This window comes from Euphorbia lathyris, chromosome 6, assembly GCF_963576675.1.
Source record: "Euphorbia lathyris chromosome 6, ddEupLath1.1, whole genome shotgun sequence".
NCBI classification, from domain to species: Eukaryota; Viridiplantae; Streptophyta; class Magnoliopsida; order Malpighiales; family Euphorbiaceae; genus Euphorbia; species Euphorbia lathyris.
Genome location: NC_088915.1, coordinates 76860705 through 76885482, shown reverse-complemented (window position 1 = coordinate 76885482; position 24778 = coordinate 76860705).

Genomic DNA, 24778 nt, shown 5'->3' with positions numbered 1-24778 from the left:
CCCCCTCCAGAGCCTCCTGAAAGGATGTGCCCATCATTCCCTTGGTGTGGTGGTGGCGGTGGTCCATTCGAACGTGGTGTCTCTTTTGGCCTTTTGCTCTGTCTACGTCCAGTAGATGGGGGTGATCTACCCTTGCGGGAGGATTTCGCTCTCCGAGGCAAAGGTGATTCGGACCGCCTGCGTCTCTCTTTTCTACGCTTTTTGTGCCTTCGCCCTTCTGATCCACCCAAGGAGAGATTTGACCGTGGCCGCCTTGGGACACTTAATCCGCCCAGGTTTATCCCCTGGCTTACAGACCCGCCAGGAAGAGTTTGATCGTTCCTCTGACTTCCTCCTGCGCTAACAGGGAATAATTCCCGATTGAGCGGTCGATCCCCAAGCGCTGCCGTGGAAGTTACCATGGATTTTGTATTATGGGCTTGGAGAAATGAAGAATTGAGGGCATTTGATCCTATTGTCGCCTGGGGCCATGAAGATACCGTTGACGCGGGCGGCATGCTCCAAAATGGAGGAATGATCATGAATGACCATAGGCGATTACCCATCTCAGGGCCAAACTCCCTTCCTATTGCTTCAGCACACATGTTGATGAATGCGTCTGGTGGCACACTACTTTCAGCTTGTGTTGTGGGTGCATTTGAAACAGCGCGACCAGCACTAGTTACAGATTGACTTGATGGTGTTACTAATGGTGTTTCTTCCCCCGATGTAGGGTCCGGCTCCCCGTTTGCCATGTTTCTTTAAAGTGAACGAAAAACCCTTTATTTGATTAAGGATTCCACGATCACCGCACCAATTGATGACAGGTGGGGAAATTCTGATCAGCTTCCGTCCTTGTGAGGGCGTCGTTGGGTTCGACGGGGGGAAGCTCTGATGCCAAAGTCAGTAAGATAGAACGAGAGAGCAAACTAAATTGACAAAGGGTAAGTGAATGTGTACCTTGATAACCTGAGACGTAGGCTATATATAGCTAGAAACTTGTAACTTTCAGTAACTAGAAAGTCTCTATCAATGTTCCATTAATGGCGGTTACAAGTTACCTTTAAGCCGGCGGTTAGCCAATTGATAGCTCATTAATGGTCTTTATGGTCGGGTCGGCCCAGCCGTTCTAATGGCGAATGAGTGTTCAAGGAGATTCGCCTCATAGGTTCGCTGGCGGGTCTCTTTTGATGGGACCTTGGTGATCCGCCAGTCGGATCTCTTTGGAGGATCAATACGCGGCGTTCTTTAGGTGAATATCCCTTTTGGTCCTCGGGATAATATCTCATGACAGCCTTTTTTCCCTTCCACCTTTCCCATCACTCTCTCCTCTTCCCATAAATCTTTCCCACTTCCACACTCCACCTCTTCTTCCCTCCAATCACCCTTCACATTTTCAAATTCAAATTTCTTAAACTTCCCTCTTCATTAATTTTTAACCACCCTCTTAATTATTTATTAAAATAATAAAAAGATTAAATAACAATTAAAATCCATAAAAATTCAAAACTTTCGTTTGTCCTTTTTCCACGCGGGGCGTACCCCCATGTACGCCCCGCGTTCTCGCATTTCTCCCACCAATTTTTTGGCCAGAAGACGCGATACGCGAGGCGTGCTCCCAGGCACGCCCCGTGTACCTCGACGATTTTGCGAAAAATAAAATCAGAGGGTATGATACGCGTGGCGTGGCCCCTTCACGCCCCGCGCATCCCTCCTGGAATTCCGAGAACCTCTTGGAATTCCACTCCTCCCCTATATATACTCCTCCCTTCTTCCTTCTTCTTCCTCACAACTCACTCTAACTTCCCACACTCTTCCTACACTCTTGCTCAATCCTTCATTAACACCATGGCAAGACGCAAGCATGTCGCCGATATGTGCCCCCCGCGGTCCACTCGGGCCCGTACTTCTCGTTCCCAACGACGCCAATCACCACCACCCCCCGAACGAGAAGGAACACCGCCACTCACCTGCCAATATCGGGCTCCTTTCCATCTTCTCACCGAAGAAGAGGCCCAATCCTACCAAACACTCTCCACTGCCCACGTAATGGAACTCCCGTACATCGAACGTAGCGTTCTTGATCGCTACGATGTTGGCGGTGCTTTCGAGGCCCACCTCCGCGCTCTAAATTGGCTCGATCACTATCGGGCACGCCACCACGTTTATTCTTCGTTGGTCGTGGAGTTCTACACCACCCTAGAATCTAATAATGTTCCCGGAGCTGCCCTCTTCAACTTCCGCCTTCACAACCACCCTTTCTCCATCGACACATAATGGCTCCGCAACCATTGCACCCGTCAAGCGGAGGACGGCATAGCGCATTGGCCCGAGGGTGTCTCCCCTCATGATTTTTGGACCTCCATCACTGGTTCCGATGATTATGATGTCTCCAACCTCCGCTCGGCCTGCATCCGCGATCCAATCCTCCAACTTCTCCACCGCTTCATCTCCTTCTACTTCTCGGGGAAGTCTGAGTCCACTAAGGTCAATAAGCACGAGCTTTTGTCCCTCTATTGTTATGCAAATGGCCTCACCTACGACCTTTCCTACCTCGTGGCCGTCCAACTCCACCACATGGCTACCCGAAAATGTGGCAAACTCGGGTTAGGCCATCTCATCACCATCTTTGCCACCTCCGCTCTTGGCGAAGCTGCCCTTGACTGCCTTCCCAGCTTGGAGCCACGTCCCTTGGACAAAAATGCCTTCAAATCACTCAAGCGCCCTACCTCCGGCCCGGGTGAGAGTTCGGGGGCAGCCCAACCCCAAGAAGACGAGGACGAGGGATCGAACTCGGACATGGGCCTAAACTTTAGCCCACCGCCCAACCATGACTTCAACTCCATTTATGATCGGTTGGACGCCTTGGAAGGCCAACAACGTCAAGATCGTGCCCACTACGATTCTCAATTCGCCAACCTCAACACCACTCTCACCACCCGCTTCGATACCCTTGAGGCTAATCGCCTCATGGACCATTCCACCTTCACCACTCGCTTCGATTCCATCGAGGCCCAACGGCGTGAGGATCGGGCTAATTTTGACGCCTTCACCAACGCGTTCTTCACACATTTCAACATCAATGGGCATCCTCCCCCACCTCCATCTTAGTTTCCCTTTGTCTTTTCTATGTTTTTCGTTTTCCCTTTTCGTGTTTGTGTTTTTAGTTCGTTTTGTTTGTGTGTTTCTTTTGTTGTTTTTGTGTTTCTATTGTACCTTCTTTTTATTTTAAATATATTTATGATTTTCCTTTGTGTTTCGTTTTGTTTATTTCCTCTTTTCGTGTTCATTTTTCTCTGTTTATGCATCAACTAATAATCTTCACGCGGGGCGTACCCCATTCTACGCCCCGTGTGCCCCGCTTTTTCCTCTTCTAACTAGCCCAGAGCTCGGAACAAGCGGGGCGCCCGTCTCAGTGCGCCCCGCGTATCTGAGTCTCTGGCCAAAATACACTTAAAACGCATCTCCTACGCGGGGCGCCCCCCTGGGCACGCCTCGCGTAGGACCTGACCTTCAGGGTCCATTTTTAATTCCGTCTTTATTTTTGTTTTTGTTTTTCTTTTCTTTTGCGACGTCCTTGGAATAGACGTCATTTTAATAACGCGGAGGGCCGTGCAACCCCGCACTTACCGTTTGATTTTGCACTAACAAAAACAAAAATAAAAATCAAATAAACAACAAAATAATTAAACTAATTTATTGATTCTTAAATTTTTCCGACACACTACCCCCCTCGGAAATTAATTAAAAGTTCTGTTATTTGTTCTTAAATGAAAAAACGTTAACACAAAGGATCGGTTGGATTAAGAAATTTCAGTCTTGATTCTGAAGTTATAGAATTTATGCAAAGCCTAGGTTCGTACTAAACAAAAACTTTGAGTCCTAACCCACAGGTCATCCCCATGTTGAAATTTAAAAAGGCAATAAAGACGGAATAGTTGAAAATTTGACGAGAACTTGAACGTACACAATTTAACCCAAAAATTTGTGAGGTATTTTTGAGCCTAAAAGAGTTTGTACGAGAACTCTATGTCTTTCACAATTTTTCGAGAGCTTTGAATTCACTTGACTCATAGAGTTTGCACCCAATACCGGGTTAAGTACACTTATTTTGGTAAAAATGGCAATAGATGATAAAACAAACTCACTTAGGCTAATCCTTTTCCTAATTTATTTTTCTCGTTTTCATTAACCTCTAGGAAACCCCCTCGAGCCTATTAATTGACTTTTTGTTAATACCCTTTTAACATTTAACCATTTTTCCTCGTGTTTAAATACCAACAAAATCAAAGCGCACCAAAACTACCCGAAATAAGCCAATGCCTTGATAAGTAAGCACCATAAGCTTTTGAAATCGTTTTTGTGCCGCTCTCAAAAAGAAAAAGAAAAACACAATAAAGAGCAAAAGACATTCTCAAGCTCCACCCGAGCAATTTCGAGTTATATTGTACGAACTCGCCAAGGCCAAAATAAAAACACGGTGCGATCATCAAAATGGTGTTTGAACTCGAGTTTCCAAAAATTAACCACTAAAAAGCCACCCACGTTACAACCCCCCTCCGGGTTCATTTTTAATATTGCCTAGACCATAACATAGGAGGAAAAACCCAGATGAAAATGCAAACTCAAAGTGACTTCGAGTAAGTGCAAAGGAGAGTGCAAAAACACCGACCCACCAAAAATTGAGCGTAAGAGTGAAATCCCTTGGTGAGGTACTTTCGGGTTCTCAAAAGATAATCGACCCCCGTTAATATTGCCTATTAAATTTGATCATGGAGGTTTCAAACAAGTCTTGGTCACTCATTTGTTTGCGTAGGTACTTGCCGAAATCTTTGCATAAAACTTTAGCTTTGGGATCACACACTTGGTAAAACCACCCGACGGTCTGTTTCTTAATCATCTCAATCCCTTGTCTTTCGATTTCTTTTACTCGAGGACAAGTAAAACTTTAAAGTCCGAGGAGGTTTGATAGGGGCATTTCGTCCCTATCTTTTAGTGTGATTTACGGTTTAATTTAGGACTAAATAAATAAGTTTAATTACAAAAATAAGTAGATTTTAATAAAATAACAAAATAAAAATAAATTCCGCACTTTCGGTTAATTGTCTTTATTTTGAGTAAATTTAGAAAATAAAACGTCAAGCTAACTCGGCTCTCGAGAATTGTATTTCAGGTACGAGCAAGGAGCAAAAATCCACCGACATACGCGGCGCGTATCACCCTCCACGCGGGGTGTGGAACACATTGTCAGAAATAATTGCTCAATCCGCAGGCACCACGTGGAACTCACCCACTACCACGCGGGGCGTCCCACCTTCCACGCGGGGCGTATGAGCAATGATCAGCAATAATGTCTCAATGATGAATGTCAGACTGCAGGATCTTCTATGTCAACTAACAATACGTGGGGCGTACAACCATATACGCGAGGCGTGTATGGGAAGTTCTTCAAGATAAAATTCCAGGAACTCATATATACGAGGCGTCCCCCAGGCCACGCGAGACGTAAAAGACCTAATTCAAGCAATAAAATCTCAGAAGCTCAACCACGCGAGGCGTACCCCAGTCTACGCGGGGCGTGGTTGAGACAACAAGATATGGATTTGGTCCACATGCAGGAGATTTCTGATGGAATGGGCAAATACATGGGGCGTCCGCCACCATACGCGGGACGTGTCATGGAAAAACTGCAGAAATAATGTAGCTCCACACTTGTATCTTGTGAAATTACAATTCTACCCCTAGCTTGATGTGTATAAATAGGAGTGACTAGCACTCATTTAGTAAGCTTTTGATATACAATTCTTGATATAGATTAAGTCCTTGTTTCTTAGTTTTAGATTTTATTTTACATAGCAAAACTCTATCATCTTGAGAGCTTGTTCGTTGATTCTGGCATTCCGTCAAAATTACGTTCCATCTCCGTTCACCAAGCTCGAAAGCTCCACCTCCAAGTCCTAAGAGACGGCCTTGAGTCCGGTTAGCTAGTTCCGAGGGTGGATTCTTCCCTTTTCACTTGCTAATTAGCTTGTACTCTTCCTATGTACTAGGCTTGGTTGTATTCCATATTTACATTCTCCATATTTATAATTTATGATTCGTAATCTCTTTTTCTATATATGTGTTGATGTTTGCTACTTGTTTTGATATTCGTAATTGATTATTGTGTAGGGGAACGCGATTTCCGACGCCATTCGGGCTATCTTTAGGGATTCATATAGGTGTTGCCTTACCGGAAGTGACGCTCCAGAAATCATAGAAATTGACAAACCACGGAACTTACGGGCCCTAATTTCTAATCCCGAGCATTAGGCACGCCTTGACTAGGAACCACGTAGTCTAAGTACTTCACGAGTTGGTCACACTACACGTAGTCGTCATTGCAAGAGTAAATCATTAACCGTATATATATTGGGAGTCTTTGTTTGTCATATTTATAACTTATCGCCATCCGTATCATTTCGTAGAGTTTTTGTTATATAAATTTGTCTCACCCGTAGTTAGGAGTAGTTTGTAGTTGTTCCCCGAATAAACTCAAAGTATTCACCTCTTAGATAACGTATAAAACCGAGTCGTTTAATACTTGTAGTTATAAATCCCGTAGATTCGATACCCGGTCTTAACCGGATTATTACTTGATACGACGGGGTACACTTGCCCCTAAGTAGTAGCGTCTAGTAGAGATAGAGCATTTAGGAAGATCACATCCATAGTCGTAACACACTTATCATAATATATATTTCGTAAGCTCTACCTAGTCGTTTACGAGCTATCAACCAACGAGGACCCAAAAAGAATTGGGTACCTAAAGATGAATAGTTTAAAATGCAGGTGAGCCTGAGATGCGTGGAGAAATCAAAACTGTGGTATATAGACAGCGCATGCTCGAGGCACATGACTGGTGATGAAACTCAGTTCATCACACTTGAGCTTAAATGAGGTGGAAACGTGAGCTTTGGAGACAATAAAAAGGGTAAGATAGTCGGTTCAGGTACTATCGGAGGTAACCCTACTATTGAGTCAATCTCCTTAGTTAAAGGTCTCAAATATAACCTACTGAGCGTAGCTCAGCTGTGTGACAGCGGTAGAAAGGTTATATTTGATGCCACTCAGTTTTGGATACTCGAGGGAAAAACAAACAATTTGATTTTAACCGCCCCTCGTGTTGACAATGTATATATGTTGAGTTTAGAAAAACAGTTTTCCAAAAATATATGCTTAGTATCTAAAGAGGATAACTCCTGGCTATGACATAAGAGACTTGTATATGTAAGCATGGACCTCCTTGCCAAATTAGCTAGAAAGCAACTAGTTGAGGGATTACCCAAATTAAAATTTGAAAAAGATCAATTATGTAATGCTTGTCAGCAAGAGAAACAAACGAAAAAGTCTTTTCAAAGTAAAAATATTGTCTCAACCAAGAGACCATTGGAATTACTACACTTGGACCTTTTCGGACCTGTCCAGCCACTCAGCTTGGGCGGTAAGAAATTTTCCTTAGTCATTGTAGACGATTTCTCTCGGTATACTTAGATCATCTTGCTGAGTAGCAAGGATGAAACATTTGAGATGTTCACAACATTGATTAAAAAGCTTGAAAATGACAAAGACCTAAGAGTAGCTCATATTAGAAGCGATAATGGCGGAGAATTCAAAAACCAACAGTTTGATGAATTCTGCGAAGTCAGTGGCATTGACCATAACTTTTCTGCTCCTAGGACGCCTCAACAAAATGGGGTTGTTGAAAGGAAAAACAGAACAATAGTCGAAATTGCTAGGACAATGCTGAGCGAAAATAGGCTTCCAAAGTATTTCTAGGGTGAAGCTATCCACACAGCATGTTACATACTGAATAGGGCTTTAGTTAGACCTATACTCAAGAAAACCCCTTATGAACTTTGGAAAGGACGAAAGCCCAACATTGGCTACTTTCGTGCCTTTGGGTGTAAATGTTTTATACTCAATACAAAAGATAACCTTGCAAATTTTGATGCTAAAGCTGATGAAGCGATCTTTTTAGGGTACTCAACTAACAATAAAGCATATAGGGTGTATAATAAACGAACTCAAGTTGTAGAAGAGTCTATCCATATCGAGTTCGATGAAACTGACCCTGCAGGAAAGACAACCCAGTCCGTCGGAGATGACCCAAGCTCAGCTTCCACTGATCAAATTGGAGCCGCTGAGTCATCAGTACAAGGGCTGACCAAATGTAAAAATGAAACCGAAACTACTTTTGCTGACCAGTCTACTCCTGCAGATATTGTAGAAACACCTATCCCTGACAACTCAACATTACCCAAAGAAATAAAAATTCCAAGAGGACATTCGGAGAAGTCTATTCTTGATGCTACTGAAAACAAGCTGATGACGAGAGATCAGCTTAGAAAGTACCTCAGCAACGTTGCATTCGTCTCAGTACATGAGCCAAAGAACTTCTCAGAAGCTGAGCACGATGAACACTAGATCAATGCTATGCAAGAGGAGCTTGATCAATTAAAAAAGAAATGAGGTATGGGATTTAGTACCAAAACCTAGGAATCAAAAGACCATAGGAACTAAGTGTGTCTTTAGAATTAAACTAGATGAGCAAGGCAATGTAGTCAGGAACAAAGCCCGACTTGTAGCCCAAGGCTATAGTCAGCAAGAGGGCATTGACTATGGTGAAATCTTTGCACCCGTTACTAGGTTAGAGGCTATACGTATATTGTGTGCATATGCTAGTTTCATGAACTTCAAACTATATCAAATGGATGTCAAAAGTGCTTTTCTTAATGGATTTATAAACGAAGAGGTATATGTTAGTCAGCCTCCTGGGTTTGAAGATCCAAAGTGTCCAAACCACGTTTATAAACTCAAGAAGGCCTTGTATGGCCTGAAACAAGCACCTCGTGCTTGGTATGAGAGGTTGACCAATTTCTTGCTGACCAGGAACTATGTCAGAGGCAAAGCTGACACAACCTTATTCATTAAGAAGAAGGGTAAAAATAACCTGCTTGCACAAATTTACGTAGATGATATAATATTTGGTGCTACTGACGAATCTATGTGCAAAGAATTTAGTAAACAGATGCAAACTGAGTTCGAAATGTCTATGATGGGAGAACTCAACTTCTTCCTTCGATTTCAAATCAAGCAAGGGAAGAACAACATCTTCATCAGTCAGTCTAAGTATGCTAAAGAAATGTTAAAGAAATTCGATATGGAAGATTGCAAGCCCATATCAACCCCAATGGGTACTGACACTGTCTTGTGCACGGATGAGAAAGGTAAGTCAGTAGACAGTAAGTTATATCGAGGTATGATTGGCTCTCTACTCTATCTTACTGCTAGTAGACCTGATATTCAGTACTCAGTATGCTATTGCGCTAGATATCAAGCTGACCCTAGAGAATCACACCTTATAGCTGTAAAAAGAATTTTTAGATATTTGCAGAGCTCAGTTAATGCAGGTTTGTGGTATCCAAACTCGAACGACTTCACACTCATTGGATACACTGATGCTGACTATGGACGGGACAAGCTAGAGCGTAAGAGCACTTCTGGAGGATGTCACTTCCTTGGAAGCTGTCTAGTGTCTTGGTTCAGTAAGAAGCAATCATCAATTGCCCTGTCTACAACTGAAGCTGACTACATTGCTGCTGGAAGCTGTGTGGCCCAAGTCCTATGGATTAAGCAACAGCTTGAGGATTACAGTGTCAAAACAGAAACAATTGAAGTCAAATGCGATAACAAAAGCGCTATTGACCTATCGAAAAATCCAATCCAACACAGCAGGATGAAGCATGTCAGCATGTCAGCATAAGGCATCACTTCATTAGAGATCATGTACTCAAAGGTGAGATCAAGCTGACCTACGTACCAACAGATGAACAACTTGCAGATATCTTCACTAAGCCTCTAGCTCGTGAACAATTCAGCATATTAAGGGAAGCTATTGGTATGTGTAATCCTGTTTAATAAATTATTGATCAATATTGAGTGATTATACTATATGCTGAGTAGTTAATGCATGCTAAGTAACTTACTCAAACTGAGCTAAACTGAATAACATAGAATCACCTTATGCTGACTAGACATACATGCTGAATGATTACTACAGGCTGAGTTACTTCTGTATGAAAATCTCTTCTACGTAAAACTGAGCACTCAGTATTTCAAACGTTTAGAATTCCAAATACTGAGTAAAATCCATTTAACATTAAATGCTAGCACACGCGCCATAAATAGCCACCTAGGATGACGTAATCGCAATAATTAAGAAAACAAATGCGCCGAACATGTCATAAATGCCAGATTATTGTCGTTTGATCATCTCGAGGTAAAACGGCTACTCCAACGTTCCAGATCAACTCGACCCTCTATAAATAGTGGACGAATTCCCACTCACATCTCTTTACACTTTGAAATCTCTGGCAAATTGATTTCTATCTAAATCCCTAATCTTCAAATACTCTCAAAGAATCCCTAAAAATCATGTCGGATTCCCAAAACATCTCCAGAGCTGATTATGATGGCAATCACTCCGATGAAAACCCTCCATCTCCTGCTCAGCAGGAATACGTCGAGACTCCCACCAAGTCATAAGGACACGGTCAGCATGACCAAACTCCGAGCAAGAGCCCCCGAGCTGACCTTGCAACCTCTTCGAAAAAGAAGAAGAAGAAGAAAGATAAGCAACCTAAGGAAAAGGAATTTCGTATGGTGTACGATAGCGTCAAGAACTGTGAAGTACTTTGTTGCCGGTGGTTCTCTCCGAGTTTTGTAACCGCTGAGAAGCCGTTCTGTGAATGAATCTACAAAAACGGGTGGTCGGAATTATTCTCTCTCTTCGGTAAAGCTTACCCACGATTAATAAGGGAATTCTATTCGAATCTGAAGGTGGATAAGGACAACGCTAACCATCTAGTCACAAAGGTCACGTGCAAGGACATCACGGTAACTCCATCGTACCTTGCAACTTTACTAAAACTACCCAACAAGGGTAAAGAATTTAGAACCACAAACGTCAAACTTGACTACCCAGTTGAGTTCTGTAAACCAAAGGACCACAAGGGAGAAATAGCCAGCACGTGTATGGGTCAAAATCAAAAGATGGCTCATTACATCTTGACCAACTTTATCTTTCCTAAAGTAAACTCAGCCTCATCTACCTCCAACTTCGAGCAGAATTTTATCTGGCACATGCTGACCTACCAACCACTCAATATGCCCGTCTTTCGTGTCGGTGCATTCCAATGAAGTACTGGGAAACTCAGGTTGGACTCCCTCATCACAAGAATTATTGAAGACCATCAGGTGAGCACGGTCGGTGAAACTGAGTCAAGGGGAACTGAGATTACAACGGCACTGCTGTTCGGGTTAGCATACAACCAACCTCTCAAGTCTAAGAAAGGAAAGGGGGTTGTTGAAGAAAATGAGGAAGAAGTTGATGCTGAGGAAGGCGCACAAGCTATGCCGACCAAGATGGGAAAGAAATCGGTGGTGAAACCCCATACCGACCGAACTCGGCAAGATAAAAAGCGGAAAGCTGACCAAGTCGCGAAGGATGTCAACACGGTTCCAAAGAAAATTCGTTTTGTGTCAAGCGAACAGAAAGCTACTGCTGAGCAAGCTAAGTCAGTTGGGAAAAGGCCCGTTGTGGCTGAGGAAGAAGAAACTGATGATACTCCGGAAACACCTCTAAGAAAAAAGAAGAGATCTTCTGGTCTGAGTCCAATTGATGCTGCCCCTCTTGGTTTTGTCGTCTCTGATGATTCCCACTTCGTGAGAAGCCAAGAGATTGACCTTGAGAAAACCCCTTCTGACCAGGAAAATAAATTGGGAGATTTTGGAGGACAGTTTGATGCTGAGCGAACAGCCAATGTTGATGATGAGCAAAATAAGAATGCTGTTGAGCAAGCTAAGTCAGTCGATGCTGAGCCAACTAAACTACAAGCTGACCAAACAGTAAGAGTTCAAACTGTGAGAAGCCTTAATGCTGCCCTAGAGCTCAATTCTTCATCTGAGTCTCTTGACTCAATTGCTACTGACCCATCACCTCCAACCAAAACGGTCAGTTCTGAAAAGCGTTTCAAACGCAAAGCTCACAAGTACAACTCCCTAGACCTATTGGCTGATTCTCCACTTAGAGAACCAATTACTGACCTAACTGGACTTCAGTATGAATTCTTCTCCTCCGTCATCGAGCCAACTCCAGATCAATTCACACAAAAGCAAGCCTCTGTTACTCATACTGAGGAACACGCCAAGACTCCTGAAAATCCAATCTCTGCCGAGCAAGAGCTCGAAGTTCAAGTTGCTCCAGAAGGTGAGCCAGCAAAGGAAAATCCTGTCCGTGTAAGTTCTGAAGTAACTCCTCCTGCACCAACTCAACTTCAGAATGATACTGAGCAGGTCAACATCTCTGCCGATCCACCTCTTCCTAACCCAATTTCGCAGAATGTTGAACAGTCAGTTCCTGGTGCTGACTTAAACAAAAGTCCAGCCGTTGACCACGCTGGCCCGTCTGGTTCTGGTAAACAACCTACTCCTCCACCATCTGGTACTATTCCAATACCGGCCGCTGAGCGAACTCCTGAGGCAACTTATGCCTACCTAAATGCTACTGAGTTTGGGCGTTGAATCATTGACTCAGCTCAATCCATTCTCCAGGATTTGAATCCCTCTCATGCCGATGCTGCTGGGTTCATTAATGTTGAGTCAACACAACTCTCTTCTGTCACTCAGCTCCTGAATGAGATCAAGAGTCTCAAAGATCTTGTGAGTGTCATGACAACTGTTCAATCTCAACAACCCAAGCAAGACTCCATAGTGAAGCTGGCTAAACTGCAGTTAATGATGGTGAATCACATGGATTCTCTCCAAGGCCAAATAAATGCTCTGTCTGTAGTAAACACGGGTGTTAGACGAGGTGCCGCGGCCTAATCTCCCGGGCGGACCGGGGGGTGGACAACCTCATGGCGACGTAAGCGGTGATTGGCGCCGAAATCAACCAATCGTGGAATCAAGCTGCTCGGCAGGACCGGAGCTCGGAGATATGGAAGAGTCACCACCCACGAATGGGAAAATGAACACTGATCCCTTGCGGGAGACCGGTGTGGGTTCGGGAAACTTGGGTACGAGCCGAGAAGGCTAGCTCCTTTCCGGAGAAAGGCTACTAGGCACCCCGACATCACCCGGTTATGAACCGCCGGCCTCCTACTCAGCATGTTAGGCGATAACGGACTAATCACATATTTCTTTAAGTTTAAAATTCATTTGAAACCTTTTCTTTCTCATTTTGGAAACCGTTTTGAGCATATATTATTGAAAAGCCACTTTAGTAAAGAATCACCCATTTACATCAGTTCAATATAAAAGAGAGGGGAGGAAGGAAGAAGTGGTTTATTTACGACGTGATTTACATGTCGTGTTGCGAGTTAATTCTACACTAACTTATCTCCCTAAAACGAGTTTATTTACATGGTTCGCACCTTAATCGCCGTTGGAACGATTTAAGTGCGTTTTAAAACCCCGTTTGATGAAGTTCACCCGAATCGCCGTTGGAACGACTCGGGCGTTTGAAAACATTGAGATAAAAACCTTTAATAAGAAAACGTGGTTAAACATACAAGTCAATTTTATTTTTATACAAATCCTTTAAGAAAGCGATTCAAAACTTCATTATTTACAATGAAAACGATTTTTAATTACAAGGTTCGCTTAACCCGTCGTTGGAACGGACTAAGGTTTTAAAACGCGGTGTTTTGAGAAACGATTTGAAATGTCAAGAAAACACTATTTATTTACATTAAGGAACCTCTAAAAAACCTTTAGTTTAAATAATTAAATTGAAAACTCTTTTTGTGATTTATTTTCCCCTTTTTACTCAATAGACTCATTACTTGACATAATTACAACAATGAACATATCAAATCAAAATCCACTCCAAATAAAACCCATTTAAAATATGGACCCATAAATGTCCAACGAATAAAGAAAATAATATAGGCATATATATATATATTCATTTAAAAATAATGATATACATATAATTTTAGAAAACCAAGTAAAGGATGCTACTCAATAGCTAAATATATCAATAATAATGAAAATGAAAGATACTAAATATACTTTTACCTTACTAAGAAAAACATGTAAAATAATAAACCAAATTCATTGTTAATAAGAAAATAAACGCTATATTCCAAAATGACTATTGTAATATATAGAAAATAACTTTCCCAAATATACATTAAACATTAAAATGACTCCTAATTATCCTCTAAATATCTACTAATTAATTACCTCAAGATATCCAAGTAAATAACATTTTAAAATACAACCCAATATAACTTAAATGAAATGAGAGGAAAAATCTACATATATATGTATATACTTTATTAAGTCTAATTAATTGAAAATAATATATAAACGCATTAAATAAATATATGTACAGAGTATCTAAAAATAACTTAAAAGCATATATTACATAATAATACATATATGTACCAAGGATCAAAAGCTTAAAAGTTGAGAATGAGGGACCAAAACAGCATTTTTTACATTCTGGCAGATTTACCGACGGAAAATCCGTCGGTAAACAGCAATTAGTGACAGAAACGGAAAATTACAGCAGCACTCCAATAAGTTCCAGATTTATTCAAAAGCTTTAAATTAAGTCTAATTCAATCGTTTTGGATTTCCGAACTACAAAAAATGGATCATAGTTAATAACGGAAGTCCCTAAAACGACGTTTTTATTTTAAAACATTATTCGGAAATCTCTTTAAATTAAAACTTATAATTACAACGTTTTTAATACCCGAACTACCTTTTTATCGGATCACGGTTCGTATTGGGATATTAAAACGAGGGTTTTTATTTTAAAACAAAACCAAATTTTATTCAACATGAGACGAAAATTAAATAAATACGCAAAATTAAATAAAACGTGATAAAATAAATGAATAACTAAATAAATAAAAAATATAACATAAAAATAAATAAAGGAAAGAAATAAATTAAATAAAATAAAGCGAGTCTAGTCCTCGGATAATACCTCAAGTTCGGTATCTGACAGTCAAAGCCGATTGATTCCACGAGTCGTGATTTTCCGGTTTTTTTAGTAAAAATTTAAGTTTGGAAAATTTGGATTTTTTTGGGAAAAAAAATATTTTCTCCAAAAAATTGACTTTCAATGTTTAGAGTGAGAAAGCTCCAAAATCCTCTCGCTCCAAATGCATGGGGATTCGTGCCCTTTTATAGGAAAACGCTCGGGCATCGCCCAAGGTGGTTGGGCGGCCGCCCAACATTTGTTGGGCGAGCGCCCAACGCAAGGTTGGGCGGGCGTGCCCAACCGTCGTTGGGCGCTCGCCCAACGACCGTTGGGCGTTCGCCCGACGTGGTTGGGCGCTCGTCCAACGGCCACCGAGGCGTGCCTCGCGCCGTCGGGCGTGCACGCCCCGCGGCCGCCGAGCGCGCGTTCCGCGTCGCCGGGCGCCCACACGTCACGACCGCCGAATGCGCGCTCTGCGCTGCCGGGCGCGCACGTCCAACGGACGACGAGAGCATGCACCGCGCCATCGGGCCCGAGCATTGCTCGGACGTCGAGCGCGTGCCACTCATGGTTGGACGCGTGCGTCCGATGGACGCCGGGCGCACGCCACGTGCCGTCGAGCGGGTGTCCGACCACCGTCGACCGCGCGCCGGATGCTGCTAAGCACCCGCGCCATGCCGCTAAGCATACGAGAGCCACCTTACCGGCAACAGCGACCCGTCGTAACTTTTGCTTCCTTATTATGTATTTTTTTTTTAAATTCCGGAATCAATCGCTTCAACCATCTTGTTTCCAGGTTTTCGTCACAGGTCCTCCGACTCGGTGTCTACAGTTGCCCCTACTTTTCTATTTTGACAATGATGTGTGTGTTTTGAAAACGTTTTTTGCTAACATAACACATGCAATGTAAAACATATAAAAGTAAAAGACACGTAAAGAGTAGGAGGGAACATACTTGACCTTCACGCTGCGCGTTCCGGTGTCGTTCTCTGATTCTTTCCATCCTCGCCTCTGAAACGGCTGTCGGTGGATGTTCCTTTCTCGGAATCTAGCGTACGTTGACTATGGGTAAGAATGGCTCAAAAGCAATTTCGGTGCACGACCGTGAGTAAGAGGGCTCGAAAGCGATTTCGGCCTACGAATGCGAAAAAATGGCTCAAAAGCAGCTCCGGTCTGCGACCGTGAGTAAGATGGCTCAAAAGCGACCCTGGTCCACGACCGCGGGCAAGATGGCTCAAAAGCAACTCAGGTTTGCGACCTTGAGTAAAATGGCTGAAAAGCAACTATGGTCTACGACCGAGAGCAAGATGGCTCGAAAGTGACCCTGGTCCACGACCGCAGGTAAAATGGCTCAAAAGCAACTCAGGTCTGCGACCTTGAGTCAGATGGCTCAAAAGCAACTCTGGTCTACGACCGAGAGTAAGATGGCTCAAAAGCGACCCTTGGTCCACGACCGTGGGTAAAATGGCTCAAAAGCAACTCAGGTCTGCGACCTTGAGTCAGATGGCTCAAAAGCAACTCCGGTTTGCGACCGTGAGTCAGATGGCTCAAAAGCAACTCCGGTCTGCGACCGCGAGTCAGATGGCTCAAAAGCAATTCCGGTCTGCGACCGTGAGTAAGATGGCTCAAAAGCGAGGATTATCTCTGGATTCTCTTACAACACTGTTGTCTGTATTTTCCCACTGGAGCTAGCGTCTCGGAGGTTTAACGGGAACGTGTTTTAGTCTGGAAAGATATAGACTAATGATAATTTTTCTGTTGACTGTCGTCTGTACTTTGACTGGTGTCACTGTTCTATAAAAATTGGCTGTTGTCTGGAGTTCATATCTTGACAATATTGGTTGCTGTCTGGGAGAAATACAGGCTGAAACAGACTGCAAATCGGAGGTCTGTGCACCCGGTAATTAATTATTTACTTTTTACCTTTATGTCAAATCGTACCTTTTTCACTATTTACGGGAACGCCATTCCCTCTTCCTATATAAGGTGGTGGGGTTTCATTTCAACCCCACACCTTCTCTCTCTTCTTTCTCTCTCTAGACTTTGATTTGGATTATTCTCGGGATGGATTTAGATGAATGGGATGGCACGAAAGGCATGGACGAGGTTTACGTGAACCTAGATAGAGTGGACCCTTTCCACGACGCATCTGAGCCGGACACACTGCAACGAGGTAAGTAATTTCCCACTTTTGTTTGATTCAAATTCTAGGCTTTAGTATCCCTATCCGAACACGACTTGCATGTTAACCTTTAGATTGCCTTAGAGGACTTTAGCTAGAAAACATGAATTTCTTCACTTACAAGTAACCCTTGTTTATTTCTGTGTGAGAATGCGCGCTATATGCATGTGAATAGTGACACTACGAATTTATGCATGCTAACAGTAAAAATAACGTGAATAGTAAAAACGTGAATAGTAAAAACTTAACTAATGCACGTGAATAGTAAAAACGTGAATAGTGAAAATCTAACTAATGCATGTGAATAGTACAACTTAACTAATGCGCGTGAATAGTGAAAACGTGAATAGTGAAAACTTAACTAGTACACGTGAATAGTAAAACATGAATAGTGCACGTGAATAGTAAAACGTGAATAGTGAAAACTTAACTAATGCACGTGAATAGTATAACTTAACCTATGCTCATTGCCAATGCGGACGAGAGTGGATTAAAGAATTAACTAAACCTTACATGAACGACCCTAAAGGAGAGATTTTTACAGGAAGTTGGTCCTAACTGACCAGATGTCTCTAGGTTAGATCATGAAAGAATACTTAGTCTTAACGCGTTCTCATCAATCGTATACTTTAGGAATCGTATTTAAATTTTCCTGTCTTGTTCTTTCTAGTTCATCGAGATTTCCGGGACTACGGCCGAGATTCATTCGTGGTATGCTAGGCTGGGCGCCGCAGCGAGAGCCCGTGTGCGCGAGTTGGGCTTTGAGCCTTTTATTTCAGCGTTGCCCCGCACCAACGGGGTGTGCGATCGTTTTGGCCTACGTGCCTTATGCGAGCGGTGGGTTGACTCGACCCACACTTTCCACCTTTCCTTTGGGGAGATGACCATCTCGCCCAGAGACTTCTCTTTGTTGACGGGGCTGCGGGGGAGCAGCACTCCAGTTCCCTTTCATTTCGACATGATGCGATCGCGGGTTGACCTCGCTAGGCTTGCTGCTTTGATTGGACCGGGAGTTTGTCCAGGCGCCAGATCTACTCCGTCGAAGTTTGTTTCTACTACGAGCCTTTTGAGTCGCCGGGATTTTTGCGAGACGGACGATACTGACTTGGCAGTTCGTAGTTTCTTAGTGTATACTCTGGGCGAGACGATCTTCCGCACCAAGGGCGGAAAGGTTCACGCGGGTCTTATTCAGGCACTCAGTGATTTGGATGCGGCGGCTTCCTATGATTGGGCGGGGGCAGGCCTAGCCTTTCTATATAAATTTTTGGATCTGACTTGCCGGAAGCGCAAGGACTTCGGTGGTTACACCTTTGCCTTGCTGGTACGTGACGCACCCTTGACTCGCCCATTTTATCTTCTTCGCGCTTTTCACACTTATAATCCTTATTTTTACCGCAGGTTTGGGCGTATGAGAGGCGGATTCTTCCCAGCCAGTCTCGGCCTCGGCCACGAGTACCGAGGCTCCCTCTCATGACCCGATGGAGAGATTTTGACCTAGGCACCGAGAGGAGACGGACTGTGGCGCGGCTCCTAGATTGGATTGACTCGCAGACCCTGGGACAGGTAGATGTCGTCTAGGCGTGCTAGATTCTTGTTTGAACCGTTCTGACTTTCTCTTTGTGTGTTTTTTTTTTAGATTAAGTTTAGGTGGGACGACCTTGACTTCGGTCCCGATTACATGTATGTATCTATGATCCAGGAGCAGCAGTGCGTGCTCACCGGCCCCTGCGTGTGGGCATGGTATTTGGGGGACCGAGGCATCACCGGGGTTAGTGACGCACACTGGACACCGGGCGAGATTCCCGTTTCCATGTTCGCGGTGCGGACCATGCCCCTGTCGGTCATCCGTCGGGACTTGACCCATCGGTTCGTTGGTAGAGAGGTGTGGGTTCATGCCGGGGGCCGTGCTCCTTACTTATCTACTCTGCTGAGCGTGAGGGATGCCCCGGCGGCAGCGATGGAGGTGGATCCGGTAGCAGACGTATTTTCGAGGGAGGCTGTCGCGGCAGTCTTTGGTCAGGAGGAGATCCCGGTAAGTGATTCCGCCTTTTTACCTTTTATTCATGAGATGGTTAGCGGTACTTATTGTGTTTTTATTTGCAGGAAGGGTCCTGGAGGAGTGCCCATCTATCCGATTTCTTTGACGGTACTCGAGCTCAGACATCCGTAGACGAGCCACCCTACTATGTCGGCGAGTCCTCCAGCGCTGCCCGACCGGAGAGGTCGTCCCTAGGCGTGCCCGTACCGGACTATGGGAGAGATTTTGCCACGGTTTGTTACGATGAGTCCGGGGCAGCTTATGCGGGGGTCGAGACGGCTCCTTCTATCTTCACCTCGAGGGTCCCATTTGATCCTTCAGATGCTTCTCTGACTACGAGAGAGACCTGTACAGATTATGTGGGACTGTCCGGTTACCTCCGAGATCGCCTCAGTTTGCGTTGCTCCGATCACCTGGTATGTATCTTTACTTTATTTTAGTGTAGTGGAATGTATGCATGTATGTATGATTTCCGTTCTTGCCTATGCTGCTTCTCACTTATTATTATTTTTTATCATCTGTTTTTCCTTTTTTTTCTTTAGAGCGACCTTCGCGCACATGAGCGGAGGCGGATTGAGTCGGTGCAGGAGTCCGATGCCAGGGTTGGTCAGGTTTATCGGGAGAGGAACGACCACTGGTCGGAGGTGATGCGGAGGGAGACTGCGGGCCGCCTTATTGTTGAGGAGAGAGCACGAGTCACCGAGGAGAGACTTCGAGTCGCCGAGGAGGCCTTATCTGCGGAGCGGGCGTCGCACCTGAGGGATTTTGAGGACTACTGGGATATCCCTCCTTATTAGGCTTGTTATGTATTGCTTTTTAATTTTCATCAGAGTTACCCCGATGTATAGCTGATGTATAGGGAGTGGGGTGGATAGCATGTAGGCTTTTTATTGTGAAAAGTAAGGTAGGAAATGTATAACTCATGATTCATATTACCATGCATTCAGTAGATTATGATGATTCCAATCATTCTCGTCAAATATATTCATGCCTTTATTTATTTACAAACAACAAAAATACTTAGTCGCTTATACATTGTTTTTGTAATTGCTCAAGTTATAACTATTGTTACCAGGACCCGTCTTTCGGTTTTCGGATCCCGGCGATTTTTCTCCTCTCCTTTTACTATCCCGGAATTTTCAAATGAGTGCCCTTTCGGGTTTTCACCCATTGGGATTTCCCTGACTGTTGCATAGGTCGCCCTTTGCGGGTTTTCAACCTATCGGGAATTTTTCTTTCTTTTTTTTTTTTTTTTTTTTACGAAAAGTATTTCTTAAGCCTATCCAGGTTGGTAGGTTCGGAGAATTCCATGCCATCCATAGTAGTTAACTTCACTGCTCCTTTGCTTAGTATCTTCTTCACGATGAATGGCCCTTCCCAGTTAGGCTTGAACTTGCCCCTAGGGTCGGTATGCGTCACACGGATCTGTTTTAGCACCATATCCCCTTCTTTGATAGGGCTGGCCTTGACCTTTTTATTGAAGGCTCGGGCCATCCTTCTCTGATATAGCTGCACATGGTAAAGGGCTTCCATCCTTTTCTCATCTACTAGTGCCAACTGTTCATATCGCTTCCTCGCCCATTCCGTCTCGGGAATCTCTGCTTCCACTGCAATTCTCAACGATCGCTTTTCAATCTCAATCGGGAGAACGGCTTCTGCACCGTATACCAAGGAGAACGGCGTTGCCCCAGTCGAGGTTCTAACTGTCGTGCGATAAGCCCATAATGCGAGTGGGAGCTGCTCGTGCCAATTCCGATGTGATTCCACCGTTTTTACGAGAATTCTCTTAAGGTTCTTATTAGCTGATTCTACTGCCCCATTAGCTTGTGGACGGTATGGAGAAGACCTGTGATGTTCAATGCCATATTCTCGGAAGAGATTTCTTACTTCCCCCTGAAACTGGACCCCATTATCCGTAATCATGTGATGAGGCACTCCGAACCTGGTGATCAAGTGTTTCTCAATGAACTTTCTCATCTGCTTGGATCCCAATTTGCTAAACGACTCTGCCTCTACCCACTTGGTGAAATAATCGATGGCGACTGCGATAAACTTATGCCCATTCGAAGCATTAGGCCTTACCTCACCAATGATGTCAATGCCCCAAGCAGCGAATGGCCAAATAGGTGCTAACACATGTAATTCCATGGCTGGCAGATGACTACAATCGCCGTGGATTTGACAATCGTGGCATTTCTTCGCATACTCGTTACAATCTCTTTCCATAGTGAGCCAATAGAAGCCTTGTCTGATGATTTTCTTAGCTAACACTGCTCCTCCCATATGGGCCCCACTAATTCCCGAGTGTACAGATTCCATCGCTTCGCAAGCTTCTCCCGCATCCAAACACCTTAGCTGTAACCCATCGATGTGCCTTTTGTAAAGCAAATCGTTGTGGATGACGAACTGCTGAGCCAATCTTCTAATCACAGCTTGATCCCTAGGTTCTGACTCTGCCGGATATGTTCCACTCTTCATGAAGTTCATGATGTCGAAATACCATGGCTTTTTATCTGCCCCTAATAGCATTACGTCTTCGTAGCATGGTTTGTGAGATCTCCTCAATACCAACGGTTTCGAGGCGAGGTTCCGGGGATTGTCCCAAACTGACACCAAAGTGGCCAAAGCATCCGCTGCCTGGTTCTGTGCTCGAGGGATATGATGAAAACGACATTCTTTGAATCTTTGTGCCAACCCATCTAGTTGGTCTAGGTACGGACGTAGCCTTTCTTCCCCTACTTTCCAGTTTTCTTGTGCCTGTTCGATGATCAGCTTTGAATCACCCCAAATTTCGACATACGATGCTCCCAGTGCTGCTAATGACTCTAAACCATAAATGCACGCTTCATATTCGGCCATATTATTGGTGAGAGGGAAGGATAACTTTTTGGCCATCGGGATCCTTTCTCCTTCCGGTGAAATAAGTAGTACTCCAACTCCGGCTCCATTCGAATTAACTGCTCCGTCGAAGAACATTTTCCAGGGTATGACTTCTATTGCGTTCAAGTGTTCATCGGGGAAATCATAGCTTATCTCTTCCTCTTCTGCATTCAGGGGTTGGTTGGCCAGAAACTCTGCCACGGCCCTCCCTTTGACAACCTTCTTCGTTACATATTCAATGTCAAACTCGGATAAAAGTAGTAACCATCGGGCTAACTTCCCTGTCAAAGACGGAGTTCGGTACAGATACTTCACGGGGTCCATCTGAGAAATAATGATCACTTTATATGATTAAAAATAATGCCGTAGTTTCTTCGTAGCCATACTACCGCCACACACGTCTTTTCGATCATCACAGCAACATACTGATTCATGTGGGCAGTGGGATCCCCAGTTCCATCGAACTTCTTCATGTCAGGGAGCCGGAATTTCAAAGGCAAAGCCGTTGCCGATAAACAATTCTTCAAATTATAAAAGTCCTGACTCCCGGAACTTCCTTCACGTAGATCCTGCACCTCCTGAGTGATGTGTTGCTTCCACTCCTCTTCCTTAGCTTTCTCTTTCTCGAGCTGCTTTCGGATATAATCCTGATAATCATCCTCATTCCCAAAGCGAGGGCCATCGTTCACCTCATTCTCAGCGTGCTTGCTGCCACTCTTGTCATCCTTCATAGCCAACTTAGCTATCTGGGCCACTATCGCAGCCAATTGCTCATTAATGTTGTTCACAGAGTTTTCCAATCCGGCCACTTTTTCATCGGTTGCAGACATACTGACGGAAGAATGAGAATACTCGGACGAAGATGAATTAGAAGCCACAATTGCTGATTCGGGACTGTCAATCTGTAGCTGATCAAACTGCCTAACTAGCCGACTGCTCTCTCGGTACCACAACCGCTTAATGATGACGTCTGCGCGAACGGTATCCATTAGTATGTATGCATGATTTTATATGCATGATTTGTGGTGTGTGCGTTTATTATTTACGGATATATAAGATAAGAAGAGCAAGCGTTAGTCTAATTACACGTATCACAACATCTCTCTTCCACCCTTATTCCTCCACACACTCGTTGGTCCAGGTCTCTTTCCTAGGATTTTGGTTTTGGGCTCACATTGCGGTCCAGGGGACGCGTGATGCCGTCGATTATTGCGGAAAAGGTAAATCATCCATCAGACAACACAGTTCGTTTTGACGTATCAACGTTCAGTGACTAAGAAATCGACCAAGTTGGATTGTCCTTTCGCGAGACGCATTAATTCGGGTTTTGACTCCCTTTGAGCGCATCTCAGTTTTTAGACGTGGTACGAGTTATTCTTTTAGTCCAATCGTTCGTTATTATCAATGTCTCGTTCCCTTTTATTCGCGTGGGTTCGTGTCTCGATTTTTGGATTACAACGGGTTTTTTTGGATCTATAGAGAGACGTAACCACATGTTTATTTAGTTTAGGGATCACTTTTGAATTTAGGGAACGGACTCATCGCGTAATGCGTTTGTTTTTAGCGTTAAGACTCCGTTTGCTCGTTTTGGCTACGTGAAAAGACGGCGAGTCTTATTTGAGCGTACGGTAATCTTTCGGCTAATTACAACTCTTTATTCCTTCCAATCTACGGGATATATCATCCTAGCGTGGTTATAGAAAATCAACATTTCGTTGAATCGCATGTTTATTCGAAGCAAGGATTTTACCGTTCTTTTTCATTTAGGCACAAATTAAGAAACACGTACATCGGGCCATATTTCTTGCAGTTTTGGTAACGGTCGAAATGATCGATTCGTTAGTCAAAACCCGCAGTCTCGTCCATATGGCGCAATTATGCGGTTTGGTTTGATTCGGCTTTATGATTTTAAACAGCGCATATACTTGTTCGAGACACGTATCCAACGATATTGGTTTATTTTCTTTAACTACTTTCGAGATTGACATATATCGTAGATAAATGATGATTTTGGTCGTTTGTTTCATTTTTTCTTTTTACTTTCTTAGTCACTTTGGTGGACACGTCCATTTCTCTTAAGAACAACACAAGACATAACGCAAGAGCTCGTCTTTTATTCGGAAGGGACGGGCCACGTTTGCGAAACTCTTTACGTTACAACGGGGTTGTTCAAAACAGAAATGTTCTTCGTTTTCATTCTGTCATAATCTCGTTTTATCCCAACCTATTTAAAGAATGTGAATAACGGCTACCGTTAATATAGTCTTTTGAATCGAGATATAACTATCCTTAATGCCGAACCGATTCGTACTAATACGTGCTTACGTCATAACGTATTTCCTAAACATGTGCCTTCTTCGGGACACGGAAAGGGACCAGGCGGGTCGCACAAGTTCATTTATACGAGATGACTAAGTCGTCTTTAGTTCGAATCGTTTCGATGTTTTGGGGTAGTTTGTATATCGGTTTAAGAGTATATATTAACGTATCGTTTCATTTTCTTTACATATTTTAGGATTAGACACGTATCATGGCAATTTGAAAACACGAACTGATTCATTTATCACATCAAAAATAGTAACGGGTAATCCTATGGCAACTTCTAAGGCTAGTATATGCTGACACGGCTGATCGCGGGACCTCACAGGACCGCACAAAT